The 19,764-nt window shown below is 34.9% G+C and overlaps 1 non-coding gene across 1 annotated transcript; it reads left to right on the top strand.

Annotated features, from left to right (window-relative positions):
* The first annotated feature begins 2,323 nt into the window (after positions 1-2,323).
* On the top strand, positions 2,324-2,430 carry LOC141663136 (small nucleolar RNA R71). Its single transcript, XR_012551220.1, has one exon. It is a non-coding gene; the product is annotated as a small nucleolar RNA R71 (small nucleolar RNA).
* The last annotated feature ends 17,334 nt before the right edge of the window (positions 2,431-19,764 follow it).

Genomic DNA, 19,764 nt, shown 5'->3' with positions numbered 1-19,764 from the left:
GATCAATAAAAGGAAGAGGGAAGTGACACTTTCTCGTGGCCTTGTTCAGCTTCCTGTAATCCATGCATACTCTCCACCCCATGACTGTTCGAGTAGGAATGAGCTCATTCTTCTAATTAGCAACAATTATGATACATCCCTTCTTCGGTACACACTAAACTAGACTCACCCAAGAATAATCAGAAATAGGATAGATGATCCCTGTATCTAGCCACTTGAGAATTTCCTTCTTTACTACTGCTTTCATGATTGGATTAAGCCTTCTTTGTTGCCCAACAATAGGCTTGCTATCTTCCTCTAGCAAAATTTTATACATGCAATAAGAAGGGTTGATTCCCTTGATATCTACTATAGTCCATCCGATTACCGATTTGATCTATCTTAGAATTCTTAAGCGCTTTTCCTCATCACTACCTGAAAGGTCAGATGCAATAATCACAGGCAAAGTAATGCATCACCTAAAAAAACATACCTTAAGTGTTCATGCAATGGTTTAAGCTCAAGTGTAGGAGCTTCCTCAATAGATGGCTTGAGGTGCTTTGGAGATTTGTTTAGCTTTTCCATTCCAAGAGATTCAAAAGGCATATCCAGCCTTCGCTTCCAGGGAGAAGCATTCAGATACTGCAACTGCTCATCACCTTCATCATCTTCACTATCTGAATTCCCCAACAAGGCCTTCTCTAAGTCATTAGACCTTAGCAATTGATCAAGTTCTGATGTAACCACATAATCGACCAACTCCACTTTGAAGCACTCCTCGTTCTCAGTCAGGAATTTCATGGCATTAAAAATATTGAATGTCATATCCTGATCCAACATTCGCATAGTGAGCTCACCCTTCTACACATCAATCAAGGTTCAGCCAGTAGCCAAGAATGGTCTTCCCAATATTATGGGAATCTTTTTATCCTCCCCTAAATCAAGAATTACAAAATCAGCAAGAAAGATGAGTTTATCATCCTTAACCAAGACATCCTCCACAATGCCTCGTGGATATGTAATAGATCGATTGGCCAACTGCAAGGTCATATAAATAGGCTTTGGATCAGGTAAGTCCAATTTCTTGAAGATTGACAAGGGCATAAAATTGATCTTGGCTCCGAAGTTACATAAGCATTTGTCAAATGACACTTTTCCAATGGTGCAAGGAATAGTGAAGCTTCCAGGATCTTTAAGATTTGGAGGCAACTTCTATTGCAGCACAATACTGCATTCCTCTATAAGAGCAACTTTCTCTAAGCGTCAAGCTTCACTTTCCGAGAGAGAATACATTTCATAAACTTCACATAACTAGGCATCTGTTCAAGAGCTTCAGCGAAAGGTATGTTGATTTGAAGTTTCTTGAACACCTCCAGAAACTTCTCAAACTACTTATCCAGTTTTTTCTTCTGCAACCTCTTAGGAAAAAGAGGTGGAGGATATATCTATTTCTCTCCTGTATTACCCTCAAGAGAAGTGTGTTCAACAGTAGTCTTCCTTGCTTCCATGTCTGTTTACTTCTGCACTTCTTCTTCAGCCACAGCTTCTTCTTCCGAAACTTCAGAGTGTTCGGGATTTGCAACCTTCACAGACCTCAATGTAATTGCCTTTACCTGCTCCTTAGCTTCCCTCTTCCTGGAACTTCAGTGTCACTAGGGAGTATACCAGGCTGACGATTTAGCAAGGCATTGGTAATTTTCCCAATTTGATTCTCCAAGGTCTTGATAGAAACTGCTTGGCTCTTGCACATGAGCTCCAACTCCTCCAATTTAGATTTTTCATTAGACTGTTGCAGCTGAAGTTATTATCTTGGTGCATATTACGGTTGCTGAAAACCAGGAGGGTCGTATTACTTTGCTGCATACTGCTGATAAGGCTGCTAAACTGCATTCTGAGTATTGCTCAAGATGAAGTTAGGATGATTGCGGTTGTTGGGATGATAGGTGGCAGGAACAGGCTGCTGCGTTCTCTGAAAGTTGCTCACAAACTGAGCTGATTCACTAGAAATAGCACACTGCTCTGTCTCATGCGCTCCAGCAAAAAGTTCACAGACACTAGTGATCTGATTAACTCCATAATTATCCAAAGAATCCACCTTCATCGTCAAAGCCTTAAGTTGAGCAGCTATAGCAGTACTGCATCCACTTCCAGAATTCCTGCTACCTTGCCCTGAGGTAGTCTCTGAGTAGGATTCTGGTATTCATTAGCAGCCATCAGTTCAATCAATTCATAAGCTTCATCATAATTTTTAGCCCACAAGGCCCTTCCTGGTACTGCATCAAGCATGGGTCTAGAAGTAGCATCCAATCCATTATAGAAGCAGTTAATGATCATCCAGGCAGGAATCCCATGGTGAGGACACTATCTAAGCATCTCTTTGTAGCAATCCCAAGCCTCATATAAAGATTCTCCAGATTGCTGAGCAAATTGAGTAAATGCATTTCTGATTGTAGTTGTCTTCGTCATAAGAAAGAATTTATTTGGGAACTTCTGAGCAAGATCCTCCCATTTGGTTATAGACCCTGGTGTTAGAGAATGTAACCAGCACTTAGCTTTATCCAGCAGAGAGAATGGGAAAATCCTCAACTTAATAGCATCTTCAGAAATTCCATTAAACTTGAAAGTGTGGCAGATCTCAATGAAATATCTAATGTGCATGTTGTGGTCTTCCGTCGGAGAACCCCCAAACTAAATTGAGTTCTTTATCATCTGAATCGTGCTCGACTTGATCTCAAAGGTGTTAGCCGAGATGGCTGGTCGGAAAATGCTAGACTGAATATCATTAATCTTCAGTTGAGAGTAATCCATCTAAGCCTTCGAATTCGCTTCTGGTTCTCCCATTGCAATAAGTCCTTCTTCTTCAACTTTCTCCTCAACAAGAACTTCCTCGAAAACTTCCTTAGCTACTACAACTTCTTCCACAGCTTGACCCAGTGTTCTCTTACGAGACCGAGAATGCGTATGCATACACGCTCGCTAGAGTACCTGAAACACGAAAAGGAAACAAGTAAGTAACAATATCCGAGTCAATGAACTTTAACGACCACTGATGACAAACACAAACTAAAAATTAACACCGAGTCCCCGGAAGCGGCGCCAAAAACTTGTTAGGACGAAAACACGCGCTAATATTAACACAAGTATACATGTTCACAAGTAATATAGAATTATTTCTAGTTTGTTCCCACAGAGACTGGTTTAGATTAATTTCAATCAATGTACTTATGCAATAATGGTATGGTTATTATTCAATGCTAAGACGATTAACAAATTGATAGTGTTTCTAACTATGATTAACTAAGAGATTATACTAAAGAACATTAACTAAGAGATTTAAAAGATTTTTTTTACTATATGACCAAAAGATGGGATTCTAACTTCATTACTACTTCAATCAATAGTCTCTTTGTTCTTAACCTTAGCATGCAATGGTGATGACACTAATCAGAAAAAATGAAACTAGTAATCGCCAACTTTCATTGTACGAATACCCTACTACCAGACATCCACAAAATAGATAGAAGCTGAATAGACATCAATTATATTAAGACCCTATATATCTATAGAATTTGACAACATAACAGTTCAATGCACAAGTTATCTATCATGATTACATAGGGCAAGTAAGATGGTTAAAATTACCTACGTATCATGTATATCAAATACATGAACCTATGCTAGTATTGTAATATCCCATATTTTTAGATATTATTATTATTATTATTTGAAATTATTTATGTGATTTTATGTGAATTTTAATGAATTATTTGATAATTGGAATTGATGTTTGGATGTTAATATGTGATATTATTTAAGTATTTTAAATTTTAATATGTCCAGAATAAAATATAGATAATAGTGATGTTTTTCTGATAATTTTTGGACTGTTATATGATTTTATAATGATTTATGGATTTATTAATTATTTTCTGTATAATTACAAAACTATTTTATATAAATCGGGAATCATCCAACCCTGACCGTTTTTAAGTTTTTACAGCCTGAAACTCTTCCGAAACTCCTTCCTAACCTCATCTGGTAATTTCGGACATTTTTCGTGTTTTAACTTTTCCAATCTGGATTATGGTTTGACCCGTATGCGTCCCGTCGTATAAATTTTTGATACGATAAACATTTTGATAGATCAACAAAACCCGTACTCTCAAAAGATGAGATATTATTACATTATTTTTTATAAATTGTTTTATAAGAAGCCCAATTTTGATAATTATCCCATTTTGGTATTAAATTGTATCGTTTTTATTGTTACTTAGCGGTTAAGTAATCTATTTTCGGATCCGATATGATCTAATGTGATACTTGTTACGTGTTTAAGATGTATTTATATGAATCGATCTGTAATTTAGGCATGTGTTTATTTGCGTTATTCGTTTTATCTCGTTTTATGTGTGTTGAATGTATTTTATACGTGTTCGGGTTTTTCGATATATATAAGTATCGTTTTTGTTTTTTGAATATAAATGGACTGGGACCCCATCGGGACGTCAAACCCCACAAAATTCGTGTTTTTATTTTTATAAAATGAATCATATTTCAAATACCTAGTATTTCTACATTTTTGAAATATTCGCAATTTTTGGTGAATTTTGATACGAATTTTATATTTTACTGTTTTTAAAATTATTCCCCGTAATTATAATTTTGGGGCTTAATTATTTAATTATGGGAATAAAAACACCATAAATTGATTTTGGGGTATTTATTTTTCAGAAAATATCAATAACTGCAAGAAGTTATTTTATTCATTGATTTATAAAAAAAATCTGAAAATAAAAGATAAACCAAGAACATAAGTGGGGGTATGATTTTGTTCTTGGTACAAATCCCTTGATTGTTAAAGTTCTACTGATCCATTCTTGAAGCTTGAATAATCAATTCGAAGCCCTTGAAGAGCCCTTTATTTTAATACCAAAATCTCTGCATAAGATTGGGAATTGCAAAATTTCATTTTTTCAATTATGAACACGAATTGGGTTTCTGATTTTCATGAACTTTTGATTGTTCTTGATGTTGTAATTAGCTTTATTATGATTAGTATGATTGATTTCAATAGGTTTTATTGATGTTGTAGTTCAGTATGTTATAGGTCGAGTTCTTCATTTTTTTGGATTTTAGATTCGATTTTCAGGAGTTATGATTGAAGGATTGTTGATTTTGATTATGGTAGTGATTGTGCTAATTCTGAGCTTTGTTTTGATAATTAAAACTCGATTTTTGGTGAAGGATTCGTTGAATGGTGGTTCACCGGATTTTGTCCGCCGGATTCTTTAAATGTGGTCGGGATCGACGAAATCCGGATTGTTTGCAATTGGTGTTGACTGATCAGAGTTGCAGATGTTGTAACGAATATGTTGGGGTAAAGAATGGTACAAACTGTTCACTGTTTGCCCACCTGCGAGACTCACCGGAAGACCGCGAGCTCGCTGGTTTCTGGGGTTGAACCCAGATTCCGGTCGAGTTCCGGCCAGTCTCCGGCCACCCACCTCCCTGTTCCCCCGCTCTTTGATTCAGTAAAGAAGAAGACAGGGATACGTAACTTGTTTCTGTATTTTTATTTTCTTTTTAAATCAAAATTCATTTTATTCTCTAAAATTCATTTCTTTTAACTTCAAAATTATTTAATTGTTATTTGTGAATTTTAAAAATAATTTAGTTATTTATTTTAAATTACAAAAAAATTATTTTCTTTTATTATTTTCAAAAATCCAAAAAAATTATTCATTTAAATTGATTAATTATTTTGATAATTAATAAGTTTATTTAGATAATTTGTATTAATTTTATTTTAATTCCAAAATTAGGGAAAAATCATTTTTTAATTCTGATTTTTCCTAAATAATGATTTAAAAATTATTTTTAGCTTTTAAAAATATATTTGAGTATTTAAAAATTATTTAATATTATTACTGATTGATTTATTCCTATTTATTCTTATTTTATTCGTAATAAATAAATCGTTCGTCCGTTTAATACGAAACGAACGCGTATAGACTCAGAAAAATATTACGCTTTCATTAAAAATACTTTCGAGACCCAAGTTCTTTTGTTTCAAAAGGTCGTTTATTTTACGAGTCATTCTGAGCCGTTTATTTATCGATAACTCATATTTTGACCCGATTTCAGTTTTAAACGTACCTAGTCGAACTTTTTGATGAACCGAGTCATATGTGATATGAATTATGTGATACATGAGTTATGTATTTATGTGTTATATGAATTATATATGCACGTGGGTCAAGGATCTTGTGTTTGACTGTTTTAATTATGTGCGGTCTATCATATGGGTAGAAAATAGGGTGTTGACGCGCAGTTCGTCGAGTGATTATCGATTAGACGATTAAAGTTATATATTTTAATTATAGATTCGGATCTCTCAAGTTGAGCGGGATAAGACGTTGGATAAAGAATGAAATGGAATGGTATTGCATATCAGGCTTGTAACAACTGCATGAGCAGCATATCAGAGATTTAGAGAAGTAAAAGACGGTGATGCCTTGAGATGCCGGAATGAGATAAATGCGTCTATACGAGTGTGATTAACTGCTAAAGCCCAAAGACAAGTATCCCTATCATCACTTATTGTTCAAGTGATTTTTATTTTAAATCTTCTTATACAAGTATTGCTTTGCCTATTCTCAGTTTAGAATCGGTAAATGTTTTACATATCGCTGAATTAAATGCTTATTATGCAAATACTCTCCTGCTATTCTATGTTCAGAATAGCTAAGTGTTTTTACTTATCTAATTACTGGATTTATAAATGTTTTGGATTTTGAGAAAGATAATTTTGTTGTTAGTATTTCTGCCCCAAGTGAATGGGGGAATAAAAATTATTTAAAATGTCGATTGATTCGGCTCCTTTTTCAATAAAAAGGTTTTTAAGATTGGAATGATTACCGGTTACTGGTTACAGCGTAGGTGATCGAGGTATCGGTCCAGCTGTAATATCTTTCAAGGCGAGTATATGCCTTTTCGGGCGCCCTATAGGTACCGTATGGCTGCGGGATACGGGTAGTACCTATATTTACGGTATGGTTGCGGGATACCGGTGCTGTTTCGTGACTGGTCATCTGGAACAGCATGAAATATAATTGGTTCCAATCAAAACTGTTGTTTCTAAATTGTTTTGATATTCATAGAATAAATAGTTTATCAACTGTTCTATTTTGGATTAAAGGTGAAATACGCTTTTTATTCAGTTTCTAATTTATGCTAATACTTACTTTGTTGTTAAATACTAAAGGTGGTAGTAGTATAGATGATTGATGTTGACTTCAGTATGGGATGTTGTGAGAATCAAAGTTCGTACTGATATCTAATTTGATATGACAACAAAATGAGTATTAATGTCAAGAGTTCGGTTTTGAGTAAAGTTTATAATTCAATCTATAATCATTGTTTCATGTTATTGTTGTTTACGATATTTTCGTAAACACTGTTTTACGAGTTTTATTCTCGTCAAGATTCAAAGTATTGCTTAAGCATTTCACTCAAAAATATCAAAATGCTTTTGAATACAATTAAGGAATCAATTATGGGGTTCCTCAACTAAAATTTTATGATTCAGCAATTATGATTTTAAATGTTCTGCGCTATTACAGACATCGGTTTTATATCAAAATGACCATATATATATTATAATAATCTTGCTGAGCATTTCTTCCGCTCATACTTGCCTGTTTTTAAATTTAACCTCCAGTGAGGATTAGCTTCCGCTCTTTAGCCGCGTAATTCGAGAAAGCAACGAAGAAGCTTTTGGAAAGGGGTTGGTCCAGGGTTTGCGGATTAGTGTAAGTTCTGTAATGTAAAGTTGTTTATATTGTATTATATTATATTTATGTTATTTTATAGTTGGGCCTAGTATACTTTTTTTCGAAATTATACTAGCGGGTTAGTATTGAATTGGAATTGTTGAATAGAGTTTTACAAGAAAGTGAAAAAATTGTTTGTGGAATTTGGATATCTTGTTTTTAGAACTGTAACCTTACAAGATCTTGGATTAGTTGGGGTCATAGATGATAAATATCTTCCACTGGCATTTATTTATTAATTTAACAGGTTATTTTGGATTGAGGTTTCATAGTGACGACAAAATCCCTTGACCCCGGATTTGGGGGCGTTACAGGTTGGTATCAAAGCTGAGGTTATAGTAAACTAGAAACGAGAGTGTGTAGGGGTGTGTATAGCTATGTGAGAACGATTGAGCTCATATCGAGTTCCTGTTGGACTATTGGATATAGTACCAATGAGTAAATTAAGATAGGCGCATTCGTTTGAGATGGTTTTGTCGAGCTGGATAGAACTTTGGGAAACTGTAAACTTCTATGGTGGAATCTTTCGAGGCTACTATGATTTGATGACGATGAAGATTATGGATATTCGTGGAACATGAAGAAGTGTCTAGAATCAGATGGCGAGTCAACAGAAGAGTTCAAATAGAAGATAAGTATTAAGACCTTGGCAATACCTTCTCTTTCTATAACTTCTTTTGACATCTCTCAAAAAGGGGTATCAGTTAGAGGATATTCCCTAACACCCGTTTATTCATTTTGTGCCAGAATTTTGTTTTCTGGATTTCATTTCCTTCAGAAATATCAGCTTTGGAATCTTTTTAGTTTTATTCATTTAATTTTGAATTCCTTTGATATTCTTTTATTCTGACCGAGATGAACAATCCTAACTATAGAGGACACAAGGTATACCTGTCTGTGTGATAGGAGTTGGATGGGACGCCATCACTTGTGTGTGTTGTGACTACAAGAAGGTTAACAACCTTTAGTAGTGTCTTAATTTGGACACGCAATACCAAGTTCATTTGATCATATTGATCTCTCAGTTATTCTTTCATTTCCACAACACTTTCTCACAAATTCAGATTTTGGTCCCGTTAGGATATAAAATTCTTTTCTTTTTGGAATTCCTTGATTTTATCATATCCAATATTCGAAGGTATGCCAATCAAGTTAAGCTGAGTTATCCTGGTCGAGTCAAAGTAAGGCTATGTGATGGGATTACCAAGAGCAACCATGGACTGTGATGCGGTTATATTATCAGTGGCGTATACCAAGTCGGTCTGTTTCTTTTTTTCTCTCTCTATTTATCTCTATCTTTCTCTTTTTCTTTCTCTCTATCTTTCTCTCTATTCTTCTTTCTCGCAATCAGTAAAAGTGATTCTATTGAAGAATTAGTCAAAAGATATGTGGAAGGAACAATAATATGGAGTGAAACTCACGTGATAACTGTGTGGCATAAGGAATTTTAGTATTATTTGAAATTTTGAGAAAAATTGTTTATGCAAGATTGGGAAGTTGGTAACAAGACCCTTTGTATGTTCTTCTGCTGATTTCGAGGACGGAATCCTTATAAGGGGGTAGATTATAATATCCCATATTTTTAGATATTATTATTATTATTTGAAATTATTTATATGATTTTATGTGAATTTTAGTGAATTATTTGATAATTGGAATTGATGTTTGGATGTTAATATGTGATATTATTTGAGTATTTTAAATTTTAATATGTCCAGAATAAAATATAGATAATTTTGATATTTTTCTAGTAATTTTTGGACTGTTATATGATTTTTTAAATTATTTATTGATTTATTAATTATTTTATGTATAATCACAAAACTATTTTATAAAAACCAGGAATCGTCCAACCTCGACCGTTTTTAAGTTTTTACAAACTAAAACTCTTCTGAAAACTCCTTCCAACCCTAATCTGGTAATTCTGGACATTTTCCGTGTTTTAACTTTTTCAATCTGGATTACGGTTTGACCCGTACGCGTCCCGTCCTACAAATTTTCGATACGATAAAAGTTTTGATAGATCAACAAAACCCGTACTCTCAAAAGACGGGATATAATTACATTATTTTGTATAAAGTGTTTTATAAGAAGCCCGGTTTTGATAATTATCCCATTTTGGTATTAAATTGTATCATTTTTATTGTTACTTAGCGGTTAAGTAATCTATTTTCGGATCCGATATGATCCAATGTGATACTTATTACGTGTTTAAGATGTATTTATATGAATCGATCCGTTATTTAGGCATGTGTTTATTTGCGTTATTCATTTTATCTCATTTTATGTGTGTTGAATGTATTTTATACGTGTTCGATTTTTTCGGTAGATATAAGTATCATTTTTGTTTTTCGAAAATAAATAGACCGGGACCCCATTGGGACGTCAAACCTTACAAAATTCGTGTTTTTATTTTTATAAAATAAATCGTATTTCAAATACCCATTATTTCTACAATTTTGAAATATTTGCAATTTTTGGGGAATTTTGATACGAATTTTATATTTTACTGTTTTTACAATTATTCCCCGTAATTATTTTAATTATGGGAATAAAAACACCCTAAATTGACTTTGGGGTATTTATTTTTCAGAAAATATAAATAGCTGCAAGAAGTTATTTTATTTATTGATTTATAAAAAAAATCTGAAAATAAAAGATAAACCAAGAACATAAGTGGGGGTATGATTTTGTTCTTGATACAAATCCCCTGATTGTGAAACTTCTACTGATTCGTTCTTGAAGCTTGAATAATCAATTCGAAGCCCTTGAAGAGCCCTTTATTTTGATACCAACATCTCTGCATAAGATTGGGTATTGCAAAAATTCGTTTTTTCAATTATGAACATGAATTGGGTTTCTGATTTTCATGAACTTTTGATTGTTCTTGATGTTGTAATTAGCTTTATTATGATTATTATGATTGATTTGAACATGTTTTATTGATGTTGAAGTTCGGTATGTTATAGACCGAGTTCTTCATTTTTTTGGATTTTAGATTCGATTTTCAGGAGTTATGATTGAAGGATTGTTGATTTTGATTATTGGTAGTGATTGTGCTGATTCTGAGATTTGTTTTGATAATTAAAACTCGATTTTTGGTTAAGGATTCGTTGAATGGTGGTTCGCCGGATTTTGTTCGCCGGATTATTTGAATGTGGCCGGGCTCGACGAAATCCGGATTGTTTGCAATTGGTGTTGACTGATCTGAGTTGCAGATGTTGTAACGAATGTGTTGGGGTAAAGAACGGTGCAAACCGTTCGGTTTTTGCCCATCTGCGAGACTCACCGGAAGACCACGAGCTCGCCGGTTTTTGGGGTTGAACCCAGATTCCGGTCGAGTTCCTGTTAGATATATTTGTGTTGTCATGTTTAATAATGATTTGTGTTTAGTTTTTAATTCTTAACTAACAGGACAAATCAGGACTTAACTGGAAATCAGTACTTATACTAAAGTCAGAACTTAAGATATCAGAACTTAAGTTATCAGAACTTAAGATATCAGAAGATATTTATAAGGAGATAATATCATGAGTTAAGAAGACATTCAGATAAGAAAGACGACTTATTGAAGGAAAGAAGATTAAGACAAACACAAGAAGAGATATGCATGGAGAAGAATTCTATGAAGAATAGAATTCTTGGAAGAAAAGATAACTAGTTGATATATTTTAGGAAGCAGACTTATGTTCGATATCAATTAGAAGATTATCTTATAACTGTGTGTCTATATAAACACAACATAGGGTTTACACTATAAGTGTTATCTAAGTCGAGAATATTATTCATTGTAACCCTAGCAGTTCTCGTGATATTTGTTCATCACTGAGAGAGAACAGTTCCATTGTAATACTGTTTCATTAATAAGATTATTTTGTGTTTCATACTTGTGTTCTTAATTCAATTTGATTGCAGTATACACTGTATTCAACCCCCTTCTACAGTGTGTGTGACCTAACAAGTGGTATCAGAGCCAATCTGTTAACACATATACAGTAAAGATCCAAAACAATCATGTCTAAAGAAGAGAAAACTCCAACCAAGCCCAACAAAACTGAAGAAACTCCAAAGACTCAAATCCATAATCGATATGAGACTATTAGGGTTCCCATACTGAAACCTTCTGAGTATCCCATATGGAAAGTGAGGATGACTATGTTTCTGGAAGCTACAGATCCAGAATATCTTGACAGAATTAATGAAAGACCACATAAGCCAATCAAGCTCTCTGTTGTAGTTGCATATCAGCCAGCAATGACTGTACCAAAGGAGAAAAGTGAATATACAGCTGAAGATATCTCATATATTGCCAAGGATGCAAAGGTAAGGCATTTGCTGCATAGTACCATTGATAATGTCATGTCAAACAGGGTAATTAATTGCAAGACTGCAAAGGAGATATGGGATGCCTTGGAGACAAGATGTCAGGGAACATATTCAATTAAGAAGAATAGGAGGACTATACTCACTCAAGTGTATGAGCACTTTGACTCAAAACCTGATGAGTCATTAACTTATTTATATGACAGATTTGTCAAACTCTTGAGTGATCTAGGTGGATAAGGAATATGATCTTGAAGATACTAATATTAAATTCCTTTTAGCTCTTCCTAAAAGTTGGGATTTGAAGGCAACTACTATAACAGACAACTATGCTCTTGATGAAACTACTCTTGATGAAATTTATGGTATGCACAAAACTCATGAAGTTGAGATGGATCAAAGAAGCAAGAGGCATGGGAGAAAGTCAAGAACAGTTGCTCTTAAGGCTGAGGAGGAATCCCCCAAAGTGGCTATCTCAAAGAAAGGCAAAGGAAAGGCTCTCATCATAAAGTCTGATACTGAGTCATCAAGTTCTGATAGTGATGAGGATTCAGAAACTGAAAGTCTATATGAGATGGATGCTGATGAAGAGATGATGTAATTGTGTGCTCTTATGGTGAAGGGCATCACAAAGATAGCCTACAGGAAAATTCAGAAAGGGAAGGAAGTTTTCCAAGAAAAGCGGAAGTTCTGATAAGAAGGGATTCAGAAAATCTGAAGGCAAAACAGGAAAGTCTGACAGAGGAGATTACTCAAATGTTAAATGCTACAATTATGGTGAGAAAGGCCACATATCTCCTGATTGCAAGAAAGGAAAATGTGACAAAGGAAAGGCACTTGTCACAAAGAAGAAAAGCTGAACATACACTTCAGATTCTGAACATGAGGAGAACTATGCCTTGATGGCAAATGCTGATAGCAGTTCTAAAACTGCTGAGTTAAAGGTACCTCAAACAACTTATGCTTTTCATACTGATGATATTACTGAGTTGAGATCTTCTCTTAAAACCATATTCATTAGCTATAGAGATCAGACCTTAACATGTGATAGGTTAACTTCTGAAAATCTGGCTTTTAAGGAAAGGAATGACTATTTAGAAAAAGAGTTAGTTATGTTCCATCAAACTCAGAAAGAAAGAGATGATGCTTTTTATGTTAGAGATGAAGTGTTAAAATTGAATCAATCTCTAAACACTGAGTTAGAAAAGGAAAGAGAGATTATCAGGACTTGGACTAACTCTGGCAGAACAACTCAGAATTTACTAAGTAGTGGAAACTGGAAAGAGGGCTTAGGTTATGGAGATGATAAAAGTGAAACAGTGTGACGACTAAGAATTTTGCGACGTAATTAAGTCAATAAAGTGTGCTTTATGTGATATGATTATAATTATGTGATTAAGTGTTGATTAATTGTCTTTTCTGTATATTAGAATCTAGGAGCGTAAGTAAAAGCGTTGAAATTTAAAGAGTCGGCTTAGGAGTTAAGCTGTGTTGCCGGGTCGTCAGGTAGAACGGAACCCGTCCTAAAAAGGGGTTAAGATATTTAAAATGTGAAGTATGTGTTTAAGTAAAGTATTTCATCCCAGTGACGTGTCGGTCGATATTGAAAAGCATAATTGAAACGCTGAGCGTCGGGCCGTCAGGCTGAACGTGACCCGGAACGCGTGAAAAAGGAATAATATTAAAAAAAGATAAATTTTATGATCAGACATGAGTTGAAACGTGTTCATATGTGTGCCTACTTATATGTATGCATGATTACGTGATCTGTTGACATAAATATGGTTTAAGGTAATTATTTGATTTAAATAAAGGTTTATTTAACCTTCGCGCATTTTTATAAAATTATTTGAGTAAGATAAAAATATGGTATTTGTTCTGTTATCTTCATAATAGTCCTAGAAACTTTTTAAAAATGTTGAAGGGATTTATTTTGTGGTCATTGCATTTTAAATTGATTTTTATGTGGAAAAAATGTTATTATTAAAGCAAGCTTGCGAAAATCATATAAAATCAACCATACGCTCAAAATCTTATTATGAGTAATGGATGGAAAGCAAATTTCGAGATCTACGTTTTAAAATTGTCAATCTCTATAATTTTCAACTTTCTGAGAATGATATATTTATTATTTCACCAATATTCTATGGGAGTAAAAAGAGAAAGGTAAATCAATTTAAAAAGGGAATTAGTAAAGTACTAAATTGCCCTTGTCCCTGATTATTTATAAACTCATCCTCCCCCGTTTTCTTTTATTTTTTTCCGTGCACACCATTCTCTCTTTTCTCTCTTTCTTTCTCACTCTCTCTCTCGGCTACTCTCTTTCTCTTGGCTCTCTTTTTCTCTCTTGGTATACTACTTATTCCTCTGATAACTCTCACCAATCCTTCTCAAAATCCCTTGTTAAACACATATAAGTAGGTATTAGAGTGTGCATGTGTGTATAACCACTTGCATGCAAGCTCGATGTGTGTGTATTTGTTTGTGTTTACCCGAGAGCTTTTCGGTTCTTGATATTATTGTTGAAATCATCTTGTTTAAGCATGATTCTTTGCAAATGATTGGTATATGAGATGTGCATGTTAGTTGTTTTGAGAATTTAATGGAAAAATGGGGGTTTCGTGGTTGGACACCCTCGAATGAGGACACCACCGTGAAGCCACCGCCACCGGTGATGAACTCCGGTAAACCGGTGGTGAGTGATTATGCTATAACTGAGCTCTAACTATCATAAATCTTATCCTCCATGATTGCATGTAGTAATTTATTTAGAACCCGAGTGGGTTTTTGATTTCTAAAAGTTATTGAGTTGGTTTTTGTTAAATTAAATGGTTGTGAATGTTTATTCTAGGATAATGATGATGGATTATGATGATTAATTATTTAAGGATTAAGAAAAACGTTTGCATGTGTTACTTCTTGAAAAACCCGAATGGAATCTTGATTTTTAGATGATCAAAAATGTTTTTTTTAGTAATGGAAATGACTTGTCGATTGATAAAAATGATTTTTATGTGTTTGGGCTTGTATATTTGATTGGATGCTTGAGAAATCAAAATTTAGGATTTACATGATGAATATTTTGGTTCGACCTTGTAATAACAAAAGGGAAAATTGATTTTTGTGATTTGATCTTGGTATAATCTAAGTTTAACTAGGAAGAAATGAGATTGCATGTGGGATTAAAAGAGGAAATGATGATGCATGTCATTGTTTGATTGATTATATGTTATATGGATTTGGTATGAAAATTAACTTGATTTTGGGTGATGTTTGTAGAATGGTCGAATGGTGTATAATAGTTAAAAAGGTCAAATCCTAATTTAAGTGCCTGAATTGATCATGAAGATTAATTAAGGATTGTATGTAATATTTTGTTTGATTTGCTATATTTGGTTCGAATTAAAGTATAAAAGAAAGGGGATGATTGATTGGTGTTAACTATGGTTGTCATGTTGGTTTAAAGATTACTTTAGGGTCGTTATTGTAAGTTTCGTCATTTGTTTATTTGTATAAGAATTTCAGTATAAAGAGATATGTGCACTAATATAAAGTATGATTTGACTTCGAGTTGAGATAAGGATGTTTATAAGTCGATTGTCGAGTATATAAAGGTATAAAGGTTAAGAGTAAAGTATAAGACGTGTGTTGTGGTATGTGCTTATGTGTATAGGCTATACTCGTATATTCGAGTCAAGGGTATAATCGAACTATCGTATTGAGTAACCATTCCGGGAACGAGAGTTGAGAAACTGATTAAGATTTTGGTTTTATTATAGATTCGGAGCGTGGGGGATTCAGGCTAGGAAAGAAAAGGGTATACTAGGTGGCAGTAGTTCAACCTTCAGGAAAGCAAATTCAGGCAAGTAACTCCCATTACTTGTGAAAATGGTTATAAGAGAGGTTATTGTTCATACCATGTAGAGTATGGAACTGTTTAATTAATGAACTCATGTTAATGACTTGAGATACCATGTCTTTGATCTTGTTAAACTATTATTGATAAGCTTTTTGATTCGACCCTTTGGTAACCTGTCTTTTCTGTTCAAGTTATTTGTTAAGCCATGAACTGTTATAAACCTTATAATTACCTTTACGAACCCCTTGTAATGATACCTTATTTCTTGGTCACCATATTTCCTATTGATCCTTGAAACATATATTGATCCTTCTAATTTAAGTACCTTGTTATCCTTGATTCAGAATCCTTAGAGTTGTTCCTTGCTTGTCTTTGAATCACTTCCTTAAACTTTGATTTCTTGACATTTGACTTAAGAATGAGTTTCGACTCAAAAGAGTCTGAATGATTTCATATTCTTGGTAATGATTAAAATGAATTTAGAAAACCTACTTTTCCAACTCAAGGTTTTCCAAACGAATTCCTGATGGATTGGATTGGGACGTAAGAGGGTAGTGGGACTAGTCCAGTCATGGTAAGAGGCTAGCGGGGCTAGTCCAACTTAAGGCTGAAATTATGCCGATTGGTACCTTAAAGATTGGATGGAGGTCGGTACGGGCTGATCACCCGTATTATTATGAAATGAAAAGATAAAGAGATCCAATCAAGGGTTCTATATCAATTTTTAAAAAGGAATTGAAACATCCTGTTCAGTAATTGATTCTTGAAAAATGAAAATGGTTTATATCGCTTTGAAAAGAGTTGATTGTGATAATATGAAGCTTAAAGCTCGAGAACCGTGATTTTAATCTGTTGATCATATAACTGATTCCGTATAGTGAAATATTGTTGCTTTCCATTTTCTGAAAGATCTGTTCTGATCCTTTAATGATTTGTGATGAATGTCGGCTTTCACCCTGCTTGAGCATTGTTCCTTGAAAGCCCCACATTTTTCCTTCATAACCCTTCCTTAACCCAAAAGATGGAAATCTGCCACCTAGATCAAATAAATTAGAATGCCCTGAGATTGGTAAAGTATATTGTGGATTTCATATCATAGAACTGCTTTATAGTTACTTGCTGAGTTTTATACTCATATGTTTTGTTTTAATCTAACCATGGCAGTTAAGCAAGAAGATGGCCAGGCTTAGGCGCACTGCTCGTAAGAGCGTACCTGGTGGTCCCTATCGTATTGAGGGCTTCCGGGTGCCAGAGCAGGTAGTGGTATTTCTGAGTGAGCAAGCGCTTAGAAGGAAAATTGTAAATATACAATGGGTTATCTGTCGGTTCCAAGCCGGAATCGATTATATTTATTTAATATTATTTTGGGGTTGTAAGTTATATTTTATGATTTGTAGTTATAATCTTGTCTCATACTTTATCCTGTTTGATCCTGTTAGTAGTTAATCGGGGTTTATGCTTATTTAATTATGTGATTAAAGGTGTGTGGGTCCTCATTTCCTAACCCCCAGATTGAGGGCGTCACAAGTTGGTATCAGAGCTACAGGATCTAGTCCCTGAGACAAGTTAGGCCTAAAAAGGGTATTTTGGGTATATATGTATATCGCGAGAGAGTTCGACTCATATAGAGTTGAGTTAGACTATTAGGTATAGTCTAAGGAAAGTGTGTAATAGTGACGTGGAAACTAGAGTTAGGGTGTGAGTTAGCTGGAAGCTTCATTTAACCCTAACGTTGTTTCTTGGTTGCTGTTTTTTGTTTTCTCTCAGGATCCCAGTAGTGGTAGTGACTCAGATTCAGAGATTAGTTTGACCGGTACCCCAGTGGACCCTATTCCACCCTCTCCAGAGGAGCCTGTGTATGTTAGTTCAGACCCAGAGGAGGACCCTTCTGAAAGTAGTGAGATCCCTATGCAGATTTCACCCTTGAAGTCAGAGTCTGAGATGCCTAAGACTGTACCTGTCAGTGTTGGTGGCAAGTTAGCCCAGGATCGAGACTTTGTTTACTCTTATATTCCTGAGTTGGTTGCTTTGGTGGATAGGCTAGCCCGAGAGTATAGACAGAACGCTTCAGTTATTGATGATAAGTGGCGAGTTCGGGTTAAGATGGTGGAGCAGGTTGCCAGGAGGAGATTGGATGAGGGACCATCCACTAATGATGCTGATGCTGAGGCCCGGAGGCTGCATAAGATCATTCGCTGGATGTTGGTTGTGTTGAGAGAGATTCTGGATGATTAGACGGGACTGTTGGTTGAGCCAATAGATATTATTTTTCTCAGCGCTAGTAGGCTTTGGGATACTTGGTCAGATGCCGGGATCCCTTTTTCATTTGTAATGTTGTATCATTGTAGTAGTAGTTGGTAGAAGTTAGGGATAGATAGGGGGATGTTTTCCAGTTTTTCCTCTGTTTAACCCTGCTATATTATTGTACCCTATTTCAGAATTTGTGATAGCCAGACTTTTCTTTATGTACCCTTTGTTTAAATAAATCTATTATCTTGTTTTACATTGTGCACCCTAAATATCTCATAAACTGTTCTAAATATCATGTTTCCGTACAACCATGATTAAAATTCGTAATACCCTATTATGTGCCATGATAAAACAACACTAATATGAGAATTAAGTAGTAATAGGATTGCATGTGCAAAATTGGGTGAAGCTTAAAACCCGCAAAAGATTTCATAATAAAATGTTGTTATATATGCCATGCTATCGTATTGCTAAATAATTGCTCAATCAGGTTTGTAAGAAATGGTCAACTCAACAGATCACCAAGAAGAAGAAATTCCAACCCAAGACCCAAAAGTAAACCCAGAAACCACCATGATGGCAGACTTGCTCAGCTTTTGCAACAACCTGTGGCCCCTAAAGTTGGAAACTTCAAACACTTTCAATCTGTTTATCCCCCAGAGTTCTTAGGTTTTCTAGACCCAATTAAAGCTCAGTCGTGGTTAAGAGAAAGAGAAGTGGAAAAAGCTTTTGAGTTAGCAGAAGTTATGGACGACAAGAAAGTTCAGTATGTGAGTTATTACCTTAACGATGAAGCAAGTTTCTGGTGGGAATCTTCGAAGGCATTGTTGGAAGGTAAGGACTTAACATGGGAGAAATTCACTGAGATGTTTCTGGAGAAGTATTTGCCAAGCTATATGCAAGATCAGTTGGAGATGAAATTTCTGGACCTTAGGCAAGAGGATATGTCGGTATCGGAGTATGAAGTGAAGTTCTCGGAGTTGTCTAGATTCGTACCTGAGTATGTGAATACAGAGGCAAAGAAGGCTAAAAGGTTCGAACAAGGACTTAAGCCATGGATTAGGAGTCAAGTAGCATTGTTGGATATCAAGAATTATGCTGCCTTAGTATATAAGGCAATGATAGTGGAAGGTGAGCGTGAAGCTGTGAGGAGAGAAAATGAAGGAAGAAAAAGGAAATTTAAAAGCTCAGAGCAAGAGCAAGGAAGCTCGAAGTTTAGAGGAAAGGTTGGAAAGATTGGTGGAGGTCAAAACCAAAAGTTTCAGAAGTTTAAACCCGGTAATGGAGCTCAGAAGAACCGTTTCCAGAAAGCAGGAGAGCCGGGGAAGGATAACAGACCTTAAATTCAAGAATGCAAGAATTGTGGAAAGAGACACCCGAGAAGGTATAATAAGTTGGACGTAACATGTTTCAAGTGCAACCAGAAAGGGCATTATTCTTCAGAATGCCCAAGTGGAGCAAAGAAGCCTGACTGGGCTTGTTTCAAGTGCGGAAAGGTGGGCCATATGGCCATGAATTACA

This window comes from Apium graveolens, chromosome 5 (assembly GCF_009905375.1).
Source record: "Apium graveolens cultivar Ventura chromosome 5, ASM990537v1, whole genome shotgun sequence".
Lineage (NCBI taxonomy): Eukaryota > Viridiplantae > Streptophyta > Magnoliopsida > Apiales > Apiaceae > Apium > Apium graveolens.
Note: the sequence above shows the minus strand (reverse complement) of the source record. Positions and strands in the feature narration are given on the sequence as shown.